Consider the following 15,728-nt stretch of genomic DNA (forward strand, 5'->3'; position numbering starts at 1 on the left):
CCCCCCCCTCACTCCCATCCCCACCCCCAACCGGCATCGCCGCTACGCTGGCCGCAGCCCCGGGATCTGGCGCGAGCTCCGAGGGAAGGGCAGGGGGGGGTTGAGGAATGTGCGCTCGCGCTCTGCCCGGGCTCCGGTGGCGCGCGTGCGTGCGCGCGCCCCGCAGGACGTCGGAGGCGGGCGTGGAAAGGGGGGGGTGGTCTCGCGCGGTCTTAGGGTGGAGTTCCTGGCGGCCGCGACGGCGAGCGACGGGAGGAGAAGGCTGCCGTTCTTCGGTCAGCGCCGCGGAGGGGTCGGTAGTTTCTAGTTCTGGATCCGGTACCTTAAGGGCCGCCGGAGCCCACGGCGTGGTGGAGTCGGCGGCCCTCGGGAGGAGGCGGGGGTCGGCGGCGGCGGAGGTAAGAGGCGGAGTCGGGGGGTGTGTGGCGTTAGGAGAGCTCCCTCCACAGGTTATCCGCGGGCGGGAGCGCGAGGAGGGGCGGGCGGTAGGGCGGGGGGGGGGTGAGGAGCCGGGGAGGCCGGACCCCCTCCCCCTTCCCAGGCCCCGGCCCGCACCCAGGCCCTGTAGCTGTCCAATTGGGGACCTAACCGCGGGAGGGTGGGCAGGACCGACCCAGCGCCCGGAGCTCCCTGCCTTTGTCCCTCTGGGTAAAAACTTGGACGCTGCGCCTCCCCTGGGTCCTCTCTATGTAGGTAGGGGACAGCCCCCGTCTGCCCCCAGCGGCGCCCAGCTCGGCTCTCCGTGGCTCTCCCTAGCTCCCAGCTGGGGACTCCTTTCTGTCCTGCCGGAGGAGAGCCGAGGACCCGCTTTGGATTCCCTCTGTCGCCAAGGAAGTCAGTGTGGGGGATACATTCCCTGTGAAAGTCGGGGTATGAGCCACTCCTTCACCTGGCGTAACATTCTCTGCCATGTAGGTGCCTTAAAAACAAACAGCTTCTGCTTTGCTTTTGGACACTCGCTTTTATTTAGCTTTATTGCTGTAGATCAGTCAGGGATTGCAAGGTGGACTTTGAATTCTCCGAGTTTTAAGGAAACCATAAAGTAATGGTTTTGGGGAAAGGAAGGAAGAAAAGGTCACTCCTTTCTTAATAGTCTTCATCTGCCTTACAATTTAAAGGAGCTAAGTTGTTGGTGCTTTGTTGACTTGAGTGTAGTAGTATGTGAAAGTGTGGGCTCAGTCGGGACTTTGGGCTTTGTGTTCCTGGCACCTGGCAACAGTACCACGCACGTAGTAGGCGTCTGATGTGGTTTAGTGAATGGAATTTGCTTTTCGGACAGCCGTGAAGTTGGTTGGTAACTAAACAGTAGTACCATATGTGTAAGTGTGTAAATTTTTTCATGATGTTCTGATTTTGAAAGTTTACTATGGAAAAACAAGTTTTAAGTATTTAGTTAGGTGTAAATTGTAGGTGTAACTATTTCAGATTTTAATAAGTAGTGTTCTGCTTTTGAATAATATGCTAATTGTATATATAATTATTCCAAAGTTTAATAACCTATTAAATTCTGCCTCGGAAGCAAATGACATGTTTTAGTATTAATGTCTGAACTATAAGTACTGATGTGAATGGAACTTTATGAAATCAGCTTTCTTAGGTTATGAACAATGTGAAATGTTTTTACTGGGTCTTAGGCTTGTAAAGTGAAATGAACCGAGAACTAGAATTAGAAGACTTATGTCCTGAGCCCCATTTTCCTCCTCTGTAAAATGCTTCTGGGGTTGTTGTGAATGCTTTTTATGTAAATCTAAGCTATTATTACTAATTTAGTTTGTTTCAATCGAGCCTAGCAGTGAGATGTTGGAAGCACGGTATAGGTCTCAGTCTGTTTGCCAACCTTGTTTCCTCCTTTGGGTCACCAGGTAAACTAGGTAGTCAAGTAGATATGGAGTTAGGAAGGACTGAGTTCAGATGTGGCCTCCGACACTGTGACCTGGGCAAGTCACAGTTCTGCGCCTCAGTTTCCTCATCTGTAGAATGGGACTAATAATAGCATCTGCCTGGTGAGGATAAAGTGAAATACTTACTATTAGTAAAACACTTTACAAACCTCAAAGTGCTATATAAATGCTAGTTTTTATTATTGAAGTAGTAGAAAGAGGAGAGAGGCTTAGACTAGATTTTAAAACTTTTTCTAGTTCTAGTATGTTAAATTTTAAAGGACTGCTTCAGTTACCCAAGGTGAAATAAGTTAAAAGTCCTTTAAAAGGGCAGAAAATAGGCAAAGTATAGAATTTTAAAAAGTAATCTTTTAAATGAGTATTCTCTTTCCTCTGCTGTTGAGTAGTTTGTCGAATATTCTATTGATTTAACTGTGGTCTGTGTTTCTACTTTCAACTTTGAAATTGAGTTCAAAAGGTTGGGGGGAGGAAGTGAAACATTGATAGTTTGACTTTAGTTATAAAAATCCGAATGTGTTGGAATAAAATAAATTAATAAATATGTTTAAGTACTTACTACGTGCCTGCGGTTGTACTGGGAGGCAAACACAAGATCAAGACAGTTTTCCACCCTTTTCTCCCCAGTTTGTTCTGTTGGAGGAGACAACTTGTTTACAGATAAGTAAACCTAGGATACATATAGAATCCACTGGGATGGGGGGGGAGGGTGACAGTGGGCAATCCTGAAAAGCCTCTTGAAGGAGGTGATAATTGAGCTGAACATTGAAGGGAGCTAGGGGTTCCAAGAGCTGGAAGTGAGGAGGGGAGAGCCTTTTAGACAACTTGGGCGAAGGCACAGGCAGGAGATGGATTCTCTGATGGTGATTGGGGAAACAGCAAGTATGGCTGGGGGTGGGGGGAAGGGGAGTAAAATAAAATCAGCCTGGAAAGATAAGCTGGAGTCATTGTGAAAGGCTGTGGTCTTTGTATTGTATCCTATGTTCTGTGGGGGAGCCACTGGAACTTCTTGAGCCAGAGAGTAACAATCACATTTGCCCTTTAGGAATATAAATTTGGAACCTGTGTGGAGGATGGATTAAATGAGTGGGGAGAGAATGGATGCAGGAAATCTGTCAGAAGGCTCTTACATAGTCTAGGTAGGTGAGAGGTGATGAAGGCCTAAATTAGGGTCCTTATGATTGTAAGTAGAGAGAAGAGGTCAGATTCAGAGATGGACATTGATAAGCTGGAGGACATCTAAAGGGGATGATGAGTCTTCAGACAGTGTATGTAAATGAGGAATTGATGATCTAAACTAGTTACTTCCCACCTTTTCCAATTTGAGGACTTCTTTTTGTCCTCAAAATAAGTTTCGTGAAAAACCTAGGTTCAAATCAGACTCTCGCTGTTTGACCTTGGGCAAATTACTTTACCTCTTTGGAGTCTACTCATTTGTACTTATAGGGTTATTGTGAGGCTCAAGTGAAATAATATCTGTAAAGTGCTTAGTACAGTGCTTTGTACATACAGCAGGCCATATATGTATGCATACATACATACATATATACATATTAGCTATATACATGTCAGCTATTGTTAGCTATTATTAAAATGATGTGGTCTGGGCTAGATGGTATCTGAGGTTTACAGATAGTGTTACATTTTTATCTCATTTGATCTTCACAGCAGTCCTGTGAGATTGGTGGTGTTTTATCCCTATTTTACAGATGAGGAAGCAGGCTGAAACGGGATTTGAACCCAGGACCTTTGATTCCAGAGCCATTGCTCTTGGCACTATATCATACGATTTGACTTTGGGTTGTGTTTGTACAGTAATGCCGTCAAATGGGGTAATGTGTATGAAAGACATTACATCTTAAAACTATATGAATAGTTGTTCTGGTAATGTATTACATTCTGTTGGACTTAGTTTTTCTGTTCCTCATCAAGAATATATCACAGTCTCTCCAGGAACTTTGGCTGTTTTGTCTGTCACTATTTTCTGTACAGTTTTGTGTGCCTGGCAACAAAAATAGCACATGCTGTTGATCACATACTGCACTTTTTAAAGAGATCAAGCCATTAACTATTAAAAACCATACATACGAAATTGTTCATTACTGTAAAGTTGTTTGGTTTCTTCAATCACTGCACATCTATCTATGATCTCTTTATGCATTCATCTGTCTATTTTTGAGGCAGTTAGGGTTAAGTCACTTGGCCAGAATCCTACATCTAGTAGGTGTCTAAAGCCATATTTGAATACTAAGGCTGGAGGTCTACACTGTGCCACTTTCTTGCTCCTTACTATACATTAAGTATTTACTTCAGGCACTTTGGTAAGCAAGAGGGATACAAGAAGAAGCAAGAGACAATTTCTGCTTTCCATTAAGAGTTCATTTCAAGTAAAGAGTGTTCTCAATTTAATTCCTTTATGCATTGTACAAGGTTAAAATATACCCTTAATTAACATAGAGCAGAATAAACTTTGTGAATAAAGTGTTAAAAGTCATAATGGTAATAATATTTGTTAAAAGATATGTAAATAATACGTCAATGACTCTTGATTGAGACTGGAAAGGTTTGTTTGTATCCCTGTATATAAACATTTTACAAAAGCCATGACACAGTGTTTACTGTTGTTTAGCCAAGACTTTGGGATGATGAAAAAGTTTGTGTAGGATAAGAAAACTGTTCGATTTGGGCATCTTACCCAGAATAAAAACAATGGAAATAACTCTCCTACTTCCCCCCCCCCACAGCCTTCTGGATCCTTAGTTAAGTTAGTAAAGTGTTCATTTAATGCATTTATACGTAACATAAAGGCTTTCAGTGAATGCAATGAAAAAAAATCAAAGTGGCTTAAATATAGGAGTATACTTTCTAAAAATAGGTTACATAAACAGTCTGTCTCTTAAGTCAGAATTTCTTGGAAAAAATGCTAGTATTCAATAAAAAGCACTTTAGTTCATTGTCTTGCTTCTGAACTGTGGGAGGTAATTTTTCTAATATGTGCTACAAGAAATAAATTAAATCATAAAAATGAACTTAGCTATTTAGTACTAGTGAGTAATAATCCTTTTATTCCTATTCAAATAGTTCATTTTGTTATCATATAGACTTCATTTTTACTGTAGGTTTAATGATTTGACTGTGGTAAGACTGGATTTTTGTTCTCATGTTGCACAAATGCCTTACTGTGCTTATTGGAGAGGGGAGAGACTGGAGGCAAGGGAGGCCAATTAGGAGATTCTAATCGTTATATTGTTCCCTTCCCTTCCCTATTGTTACTTGATATATTGAAACCTGACAGGTTCTTGGCTTTGGAGAGCCTTTGGGGCCAAAAACAGCTAGAAAAATTAGAATTCCAGTATTTATTTTATTTTGCTGCTTGTTTCAAAATTTCACAGTGCTAAAGATCATTAGGTAATTCATTGAAATGAGGTATACATATGGAATATAAGCTTTAATTTTAAAGTTTATTTGGCAAAATTTAGTATATTTCTTAGTTTTAGATTTTACAAGTCATTTTCAAAAATAAAAAGATGTTTAGGGTAGAAGTTTATGCTTTTCTAGGTGCAAATTTAAATGTTAACTTTGAGGTGTTAAAATAATAGAAAGCTGACAGCTTAAAGCTAAGAACATGTATGTTAGAATTTTATTTAATGTTTTGAGAGTGCTGTTATGAAAATAATCTGATAATATGAATAATTCATTTTGTTTTGTCTCATTTTAAAAAGCTTTACATATTTAGATGCACTTTCAGCTTTTACATTTTTGATGCTTTTCTTTTTTAGATGTGCATATTAAGACTTCATTTAAACAATGCCTATATTTGAAGTTATTAATCCTTATGTTGAAGAGATATAAATGCAGCTTTTACATTTTTGATGCTTTTCTTTTTTAGATGCACATATTAAGATGTCATTTAAACGATACCTATATTTGAAGTTATTAATTTTTATGTTGAAGAGATACAAATGCAACCTGATGACCTTGCCTTTGCTCTTACCCTTCTTGATTTTTTACCAGCTTCAATTCAAATTATCATCCCAGGCTAAAAATGATGAAGGCTTGTTATAGGTTAGGGACTCCTAGAAGTGGAAGGAAAAGGTTGAATGGCAAATATGTTTTGGACATAGGTTGGAAAAACCTTGGCATATGGGATATGGGACAAGGTCCCTGTTTTGGACATTCACGCAGAATGTGGTTCTTTTTCAGTGGGCAGTGATGGTTTGGGTTATATTCCACTTTACAAATTCTTGTCCTTGGAATGTTTTGAAAGTGCTATAATAGATCTTGTTTTATCTTCATAAAAAAACTCATGAGTTTTTTTAGTTTTTCTAGCATTAGGGTATTTTTTCTTAGCGATAAAAATGCTGTAAAATAGAAGGGTGATATACTGTTACCTTGAAATACTTCTTTTGCAAAGCTTTTTTATGGAAAGGTACTGTTTTGAGGAAGGATAATTGGGAAATGACATTGAAATTAACTGAATCAATAGAAATTATCTTGTTTTTGCAGAAATGAAAATGTAGTGAAAAATCACAAAAAACTTGTGATTTGTCTAAGGTCACAGAGTTAGTTAGTTAATGGTGAAGGTGGGGTTAGAATCCAAGTACTTTATTCAGTCTAGTACCCTGACTAGATTTAAACATAGGCAAAGGATGAAAACAGAAACAGACTTGCTTTCATGGATACTATTATCAATTCATTAACAATTATTTATTAAAATTCAGTATGCTGTGTATCCCTAGATAGATATATTCCCAGCATCTAACATAGTGCCCAGCAGATAGTGGGCACTTAATAAATGCTTGTTATTTGATTGCTAAAGACAAAAATCAAAAATAGTCCCAGCTCTTGAAGAGCTGCATTCTATTAGGAGAGATAGTATGTACAAAAATAAGTATATACAGAATAAATACAAAATAAATACCAGGTAGTTAGGATGCAAAGGCACTAACAGTTGTAGTGACTCAAGAAAGACTTCTTGTAGAAGGTGGTAATAATAGAATGTTTTGTAGAAAAAAGTTATCTATGTAGTCATGGGTAATTTCAGAATGTTGTAGGTGTAAGATGGTGACAGGAATTGGGTTCTAGTATAAGGCTCAAGTTCTGGCTCTCACATCAGAGGTAGGAGGAAGCAAAGCCTTGGGATACTGAAAGAGGCAATGAGTTGTATCAATTACCTTTTCTCCTTTCAAGTCCATTTATAACAACCTCTTCCCATCCTTAATTGACTCCAGAGTAGTTCATAACTATTTTTATTCCGTGCATCTTGTAAAGCCTAGTTGTAGTTAACTCCTTCCAGGAAGTCTGTTAGTAAGGAAATTCCCCCTGAGACCTAATATAGCTTCTTGTTTTGTGCTCCTTTAATGCACATGGTCTGTTTTTGTGCTTTATAGTTCTGTATATGCTACTAGACAATGTACTTTATGAAGGTAAAGGCTGTGTTATATACGTTTGCATTTCCTCAAGTGCCTAGCATGGTTCTCTACACACAGTAAGTGCTTAATAAAATGCTGATTGAATTAATTCTCATTTGTTATTACTTTACCTCTAGGTCACTCTCTCAAATTTTGTTAGTGATTTTAGGATCTGACTCAAGGTCCTTTTCACTCCAGTCTCTTGCAGTCATACATGGGGATATCAGATTAGTTAGAACAAACCTTCTAAATCCTGACCAATACAGTTCCTCAGCTTATATTGTAAGCACCTCCTTTTCCATATACTTTTACCTCACACCAACACCATAGATCTCACCATCTCAACTCCATTATCTCCATGATTATAAACATCAATATTCTATTTTCGTCACAATATTCTATTCATAGACCTATCCTATTCCCTTTTATACTGAGCTTATCTTTTTCTTTTAACCTGGCATCCCTTAAATCCCTTCCCATTCTCTTAGTACATCTCCCTTACTCTGGTTTCATTTGCTTCCATACCTAGTTTTGACTCTGTGGTTTGCCATTTTCACTAGCCACCGCACCAGAAATCTCACAGGCTATTAGGCTTTCTTCATTTCTGACTTAATAATCCTTAATTTTGGATAATTCTTGGGAAAAAAAATCACAAAATCAAGTTAATTCTACGAGTCATAAACTTATAATGGATACTCACAGTTTATCTCCCCCACTGCTACCATGTAGCTCTTCTGTATTCATATTGACTCCATGTCTCATAAGCCACGCTTACTCTTCCAAACATCTGTAAGCCACAGCCCCATGATCACATAGATGACTTAGTCTCCTACTTCTCTGAAAACATTTAGACCACCCCCTCTCTACTTTCAGAACTTTACTGCCAACTTTATCCTTTTTTTCCCCTGTTAGAGAAAAGAGGAACACTTACTTGAGCAATATAAAAGAGTTCTTGGACAGGATAAAACCTTTCGAGGGGCAAGAAGGTATAAGGGAAAGGATGCTGAATTTGGAATCAGTGGACCCGGGTTCCTATCTTCCAGCTAATACTAGCTGTTTGATCTCTGCTGTAAAATGGAGAGAATACTTACACAGTGTACCATAGGGTGGTTGTGAGAAAAGTGCTTTGTAAAGTATAAAATAAATGTGAGATTTGCTTTGTTAGCTATCATGTTGTTACCTGTCACTTGATTCTCAGAAATCTTATCGTTTGTGCCAACTGCATCACATAACTTCTCCTTATTTACCATATGAGGTTCAGGATGTAAGTCTAGTTACTTGTATGATGACCAGACTCAGCTTCTACTGAAAAGCACTGCTTAAAAATATGACCATATGCATAATCAATCAGTAACTCTTTGCTGCTAAACCTGAGAGATTCCACAAACCAAGTAACCTTAAAAAAATCCCTAAATACACATTAAAAGCATTGCTTTTACACTGTTGTTTACAAATATATAATTTTCTGTAAATATACAATTTTAAAGTTAAGATTTACTTGTTCTAGTATTCAAGAACCTCTACAATATGGCACTATCCTTGCATTCTGTTCTCTAGCCAAACTGTGCTATTTGTCTCCTAGAAATACTCTACACTTTCACACCTTTTGATCATGCTATTTCTGTACCTCTTTTCTCCACCTCTCTTTTCCTGTTGAGTTCTTCCCAGTCCTTTAAAGCCCAGCTCAAATGCCAACTCTTTGAAATCACAGAGTTACGGGAAGTAACCTTAGAGGGCATCTAGTCTGTGCCTGAATGAAATTCTGCTCTACAATATACAAATGTTCATCCAGCCTTTGCTAAATGAGGCAGCCCATTCCACTTTTGGATGACAAAGGCAGTCATGTTATTGTGTCAACTCTTTTACCGTGGAAAAGTTATTCAACCACTCAATGTCCCAGGCAACTCTCTAAGACTAAGTTGCACATCTGTATTTCAGCCAAACTGGCCTTATTGTTCCTTATGGTGACACCTCATGGCTTATCCTAGTGCTTTTGCACAGGCTGTTTTTCACATGCCTATGATGCACTGCTTCCTGCCAAGAGATAGACCTCTTGGAATACCTGTCCCCCTTCAAGACTCATTTTGAGCACTGCCTTTTGTATGAGCCCTTTCCTGGTCCTTAGAGCTGCTAGTCTTTCCCTACTCCCTTACCTTCTATCTGTTTTAAATATATATACATTGTGTGTATCTCTTGCTCTCCATTTTTATAGTAAGCTCTTTTTAAAAACTTAATTTTAAAAATTTAATTTTTAATTAACAGTCTACTTTTTCTCCTTTTTATCTCTCCCCCTTCTCCTCCTATTGAGGGGAATAAAAAAAGAAAAATATTCCCACACTGGCCATGTCTAAAACAGTGTCTCATTTTGCATCTTGAGTCTATCACCTTTAACTGTCAGGAGTTGTCCTCCATTGTCTAGTTGGTCATTGCACTGATCACAATTCTTAAGTTTTTTAAAGTTGTCTTTATGATTTTGTTATTGTATAAATTGTTCCCCTTGTTTTATTCATTTCACTCTGCACCAGGTCAAACAAATTTTCACAGGTTTCTCTGAAACTACCCTTTTCGTATTTTTTTACTAATATTCCATTGCATTTTATACACTACTGTTTGCTCAGCCATTCCCCAATTAATGTAATATATGCTTTAGGACCAGCATTTTTTTGTGTGTGTGTGAGGCAGTTGAGGTTAATTGACTTGCTCAGAGTCACACGGCTATTGAGTATTATGTGTCTGAGGCCAGTTTTGAACTCGAGGTCCTCCTGACTCCAGGGCCCGTGCTCTATGCACTCTGCCACCTAGCTGCCCCAGGACCAGCACTTTTACTTTTGTGTTTATATTCCTGGCACTTAGGACTTGATAAATCCTTTTGTTTATTTATTTAGTTTTTGGTGGAGGTAGGGATGTTAGAGCTTTTCTCACTAGAATCTCCCTTTACTAATTAAGTTACCAGATCTAGGCCCCCCCCCAAAAAAAAGTTAGGGAATTTGTCCTTAAATCAGAGCTGCTGTCTGCCTGTGAAACTTCTGCAACATTGTTTCTATCTCTGCTCTAAGGCCAACCCCAACAAGTCTATAATCCTCTTCTACTTGAAGTCCCTTCAGATCATTGAAGGAAGTTATGTTTACTTAAAGTCTCTTCTACTTCAGGTTAAACATGCTCAGTTCTTTCTGCTGATCTTGCTGTGGCCTGGTCTTGAGGCCTTTCAGCATCCTGGCTGCCTTTCTCTGGTTGTTTGTCTTTCTTAAAGTGTGGTTCCTGGAAGTGGTCTTACAAGGGCAGAGTACAGCAGGATTATCACTCTGCTATCACTTGAAATTGTGCTCCTCAGCTAGGTGGCACAGTGTATAGAGTGCCTAGCCTGGCTTCAGGAAAACCTGAGTTCAAATATGGCCTCAGACATTTACTAGCTGTATGACCCTGAGGAAGTTACTTACCTTTTTTGCCCCAGTTTCCTCATCTGTAAAATGAGCTGGAGAAGGAAATGGCAAACAACTCCAGTATCTTTGCCAAGAAACCCCCCCTCCAAAAGGGGATCATAAAGAGTTGGACATGACTGAAAAATGACTGAAATGCTTCTTAGAGCACCCAAAATGTGATTGTTGACTCATAGTATACTTCTCTCTCCCATCTCTTTCTGCGGGAGCTTTTTCTAGATATCCCTCCCCTTTTTGTCCCTGTGAAGTCTTTTGAATCCAGATATAAAGTCTGACTTCCGTGGCCCCATTTGGAGTTTTCGTGGCAAACCATTCTGGTATTTTTGCCAAGAAAATCCTAAGTGGGGTCAGAAAGAGTCAGACACAACTGAGATGACTGAAGAAAAACAACAAATAAAACCTGACATTTTTGAATGAATGAATGATAAAGAATTTTTTTAACGCTTACTATGTGCCAGCTATCTTGCTAAGTGCAAGAGAGCAAAATTCAAGTAAGTCAGTCATCGCCTGCCCTGAAGAAGTTTACCTTCTGATGGAGGAAGAAAACACATAAAAGGAAGTTAGGGTGGGGTGGAGTTTCATCATGGTTTGGGAGTGGCCTGGAAGGGATGTGATCCCAGGCAAGATAGCCCAGTTATCACAGTTCAGCTGTAGGAATTTAATCCCAAGTTTTGATAAGAGCAATGAGGAAGATGCATGATGTAGAAATGGCTGAGAAGTTTAAGATTTAACCCAGTGTTTTAGGTTGGGAGTTAGCAAACCACAGTCTGCATTTTGGGCCACAGTCTGTTTTTGTACATCTAGGAGATTTACTTTTTTTTTTTAAATAAGGCCTTATTGTATTTAAAAATAGAAAAACCATCCATGGCTATGGGGCCATATAGAAAGATGCGGAGGGCAAGGTATAGTTTGCCATCTCCTGTTCTATATTATCAAGGGATTTAATAAGCTATTTTTGTTTGTTTTGATTGATATCAGACAACCAGAAAACATTTATTAAATATCCACTATCTGCCAGGTGCTGTGCAAGGGATAGAAAGACAGAAATGAAGCTGTTCCTGCTCTCAGCAGTTTCCATTCTAGGAGACTGCAGGCACATATATGGCTCTTTGTTAAATACACAAAGAAGAGATACCAGGTAACTTTTGAGAGAAAGGCATTAGCCCCTGGCTGGTGGGTGTGGGAAGGGGATGACCAGAAAAGGCCTCATGAAGAAGGTAGCACTTAAGAGTTTTTGATGGAAACCAGGGATTCCAAGAGGTAGAGGTGAAGGGGGAGTGAATTACAGGTATAGGGGACAGCCAGTGGAAAGATATGGAGATGATATATGAGAAATAGAATGCTGTGTGTGTTATGTCCAGCCAGAAGGCCAGTTTGACTGGACCATAGTGTACATGAAAGGGGAGGGTGAAAGAAATAAGGTAGGAAAGGTGGAATGAGCCCAAATTAAAAGGGTCTTACATGCCAGACAGAGAAGTTTATATTTACTCCTTTGTTAACAGCATGAGCTTTTTGAGTACAGGAACAACTTGGTCCTTGGTAGATGTGGGGAGGATGAATTGGAGTAGGGAGAGAAGTGAGAAACTGGGAGACCAATTAGGAGGCTATAACAGATGAGAGTTGAGGAAGGCCTGAATAAAGGTGGTGTTGCATTCAAAATTTTGCTGTTGTTTAAACCTATTTAAGAAAGATCAAAGTGGTTAAACTTGCTGCTGTTCCCAGGAAGATGTTCCACCAACTTGCCTTTGCATAGATAGTCCATGTGTACAGATGTTCCCCTCATAGAGCTATTAACTTCTTTAAGTCATAGCTCAGTCACATCACCTATATGAGGCTTTATATAGAAGGTGAATTTTGAGGTGGCTTTTTTGGGTAGGAATGGGGCAAGGGGCTCTGGAGAGTTTTGAAGGATACAAGGGATTCTTTAGAGGATAAGCTGAGGAGGGATTGGATTCTAGGCATGGGGGACAGTTTCTGTAGACATGGATATATGAGTCATGTGCAAGAGGGCCAGTCTGACCAGGGTCCACATAGCTCGACAAATTCATATTCTTGAAGCACTACTGCAGCCATTTTATCCCCCTGCTCAAGAAAAGAAAAGAAAATTTAGCAGTTTTCTTTTTGCCCCTGGTATAAAAGACAGACTGGTGCTAAAAACTGGTCATAACCTGGCTGTAGCCTATTTTTCAAGTATAATTATATCTCGCCTCCATTGTCTGTTTTGTGGTCCAACCAAACTAGTCTGCTTTGTTCCTTCCCCGAACAGTATGAAGTTCCATTTCCTATCTAGGTACTTTTGCACAGGCTTTCACCCTTCATGGCAAGAATACACTCTGTCATCACCTCTGACTCAGAATCTCTTAACTTCCCTCAGAACTTTGCTACAAGAAGCCTATACGCATTCCCCACCCCAGTTGCTTAGTGTCCTTCTCCTTCATGTATTTTATATTTAATTTCATTTGTACTTTGTCTATTCCACCCCTCAGAATGTAAGTTCCTCAAAGGCAGGCTGTTTCCTTCTGTCTTTGTATTGCTAGAATCTAGCATATGATAGGTGTTTAATAAATAAATGTATGTTGAATTGAAATAGGTGGAATAGATATTCAGTCATTTTCTCCCTTAAAATTGTCAATTTAATGGGATGGAGGGGTGCTTTTATTAACTGCTTGTCATTTATAGGACCTTCTGATAGTGTATTTCTTGTGAAGCATTGATGTTTCATTGCATTTATGTATCACAGGTTAGCTGTTCCCCAGTTACTGGACGTTTAGGTTGCTATTATGAACATTGTTATATTTTTGTACAGATTTTTTGTTTGTTTCTTTTGCTTCTGTCAATAGCATCTTCAGGCAAGAGTTCTAGTGGGATCACTGGATCAAAGAATATGAAGTTTTATAGCTCTTATCTTATAATTCCATATTGCTTTCCAAAAAAGACTGAACCAGTTCATAGCTGTGCTGCCAGTGTAATAATAGCATATCTGTTTTCCCAAAGCAGTACCAGCACTGAATTTTATTATGATTTACTGTTTGTATCTCATAGTTCTATGTTTAATTTTTTTTTGGTAAATTTTTTCTGTATTTTAAACTTAAATACAAAACAAAAAAAAAACATTGCCATGTATACAGCAGAACATGAAAGGATTCAATATAAAACAATAAATTTTCATCTCAAGAAAACCTATGTAGTAGATACAACACATTGTATTCAAAGCTGCTCAGCTTTTCTTTGCTTCTTTGTTGGTTTTCTTTTGTTCTCTGCTACGTATATTTTTAACTTTATTTTCCCCTCCCTCCCCCCACCACCCTAAAGAAGGCTACAATTAACCACGGATGGATACATACATACATACATACATACATACATACATACATACATATGTACATATACACACACACACACAATAAATATGGTGATAGGAGGAGAGAAATATGTGATGTGGGTAAGGGCAGGGGGGAGATGAAACAAACGGTTGAAACAATCTTGAAGAAGAAGGCACTTGAGCTAAGCATTGAAAGGGAGGATTCCAAGAGGCAGAAGTGATGAAGGAGAACGTTCAGGCACAGAGGCAGGAGATGGAATGTAAAGTTTGGACACAACAAGTAGGGCAGTTAGAATAGACTGTGCATGAGGAGGAATAATATAGTCTGGAAAGATAAGCTGGTACCTGCCTGGCAGATTGTAAAAGGGTTTATATTTTATCCTAGATTCAGTGGGGATCCTCAGGAGATTCTTTAGCAGGCATTGTCTCATGGTCAGATTTGTCCTTTAGGAATATTTGTTTGGCTTTGTGAAAGATGGATTAGAGCAAGGGAGAGAGACTAGAGGCAGGAAAATCGGTCTATCAGGTGAGAAGTGGTAAGAGCCTTGACTAAGCTGGTTATAGTGTGAGTAGAGAGAAAGGTACAAGTGAGAAAGATGTTGAATGACAAGATTTGGCAACTTACTGGATTGGGGAATGGGTGGGAGATATTAAAAGTAGAGGATGCTCCTAGGTTGTACATTTGTACCCTTGACAAAAATTGGAAGTAGGGGAAAATTTTTGGGGGGGAAATGAGTTCTGTTGTGAACGTATTCAGTTGTGATGATATCATTGTAGGCAAATGGAGATGAGAAACTGTAGTTCTGGAGAGAGTCGATGGCTAGGTGAATAGATTTGTGTTAAATATATAAAAATAATAGTTGAGTCCATGGGAGCTACTGAAATAACTGAGAGTATACAGAGTTAGAGTATTAGAATGAGAAGGGGAGAGAACCCAGTACAGAGTCATGGGCTATACCTTTTTATAGGGTATAAGACCTGATAACACATGATGAACCTGCATATCAGTCAACAGTTTTTTACTACGTGCCCAGCACTTTTAAGTGCTAGAAATAAAAAGAAAAAGCAAAAATGGTTCTTGCCCTCAAGAAACTTTCATTCTCATTCAAAAGACAATGTGTACATAAATCTTGCCCATAAAAGTTACGTGAAGAGTAGTAGGTGGAAGGTATCTTCAGAGGAGAAGATATTAGCAGCTGGAATTGCTTGGAAAGATCTCCGGAAGATGACTCTTGATTTGAGTCTTAAAGGAAGCCATGGATTCTAAGAGGTAGAAGATAGGAAAGAGAGCATTGGAGACATTGAGGACAATTAGTCCATGGAGAATGGGGGATGGAGTGAAGAATAACAGGCAGGCCATCATAATTGGACAATAAAATTCATGGATGGGAGTAATGTTAAAGAAGCTTGGAAAGTTAAGAAGGAACGAGGTTTTGATGAGCTTTAAAAGCCAGAAGAGTTTGAATTTGATCCTAGAGGTAATGGGAGGCCATTGGACTACAGGTAACATAGTCATACTTCTGCTTAATAAATACTTGTTGATTGATTGTAAAATAAACATGGTATTATTTAGCAAGTTAGTGTTATATAATATATAGAGTGTTAGACATAGAGTCACCTAGACCAGATTGCACATTTAGTCTCTTTGAGAATCAGTTTA

The 15,728-nt window shown here is 39.3% G+C and overlaps 1 protein-coding gene across 2 annotated transcripts in view; it reads left to right on the forward strand.

The window, feature by feature from the left end:
- Nucleotides 1-243: 243 nt before the first annotated feature.
- The window catches only part of PALS1 (protein associated with LIN7 1, MAGUK p55 family member), a 115,189-nt gene continuing 99,704 nt past the window's right edge, over nt 244-15,728 (forward strand). The window contains exon 1 of one of the 2 annotated variants that reach the window (XM_021004732.2): nt 244-398. The gene's annotated coding sequence lies outside the window, so the exon portion shown is untranslated. Of the gene's footprint in view, nt 399-610; nt 912-15,728 lie in introns of those variants that run through there. The other variant, XM_021004734.2, reaches the window with a different exon arrangement.

The sequence above is a fragment of the Phascolarctos cinereus genome, unplaced genomic scaffold, assembly GCF_003287225.1.
Source record: "Phascolarctos cinereus isolate Bilbo 61053 unplaced genomic scaffold, phaCin_HiC Scaffold_3;HRSCAF=262, whole genome shotgun sequence".
In the NCBI taxonomy this organism is placed as follows: Eukaryota; Metazoa; Chordata; class Mammalia; order Diprotodontia; family Phascolarctidae; genus Phascolarctos; species Phascolarctos cinereus.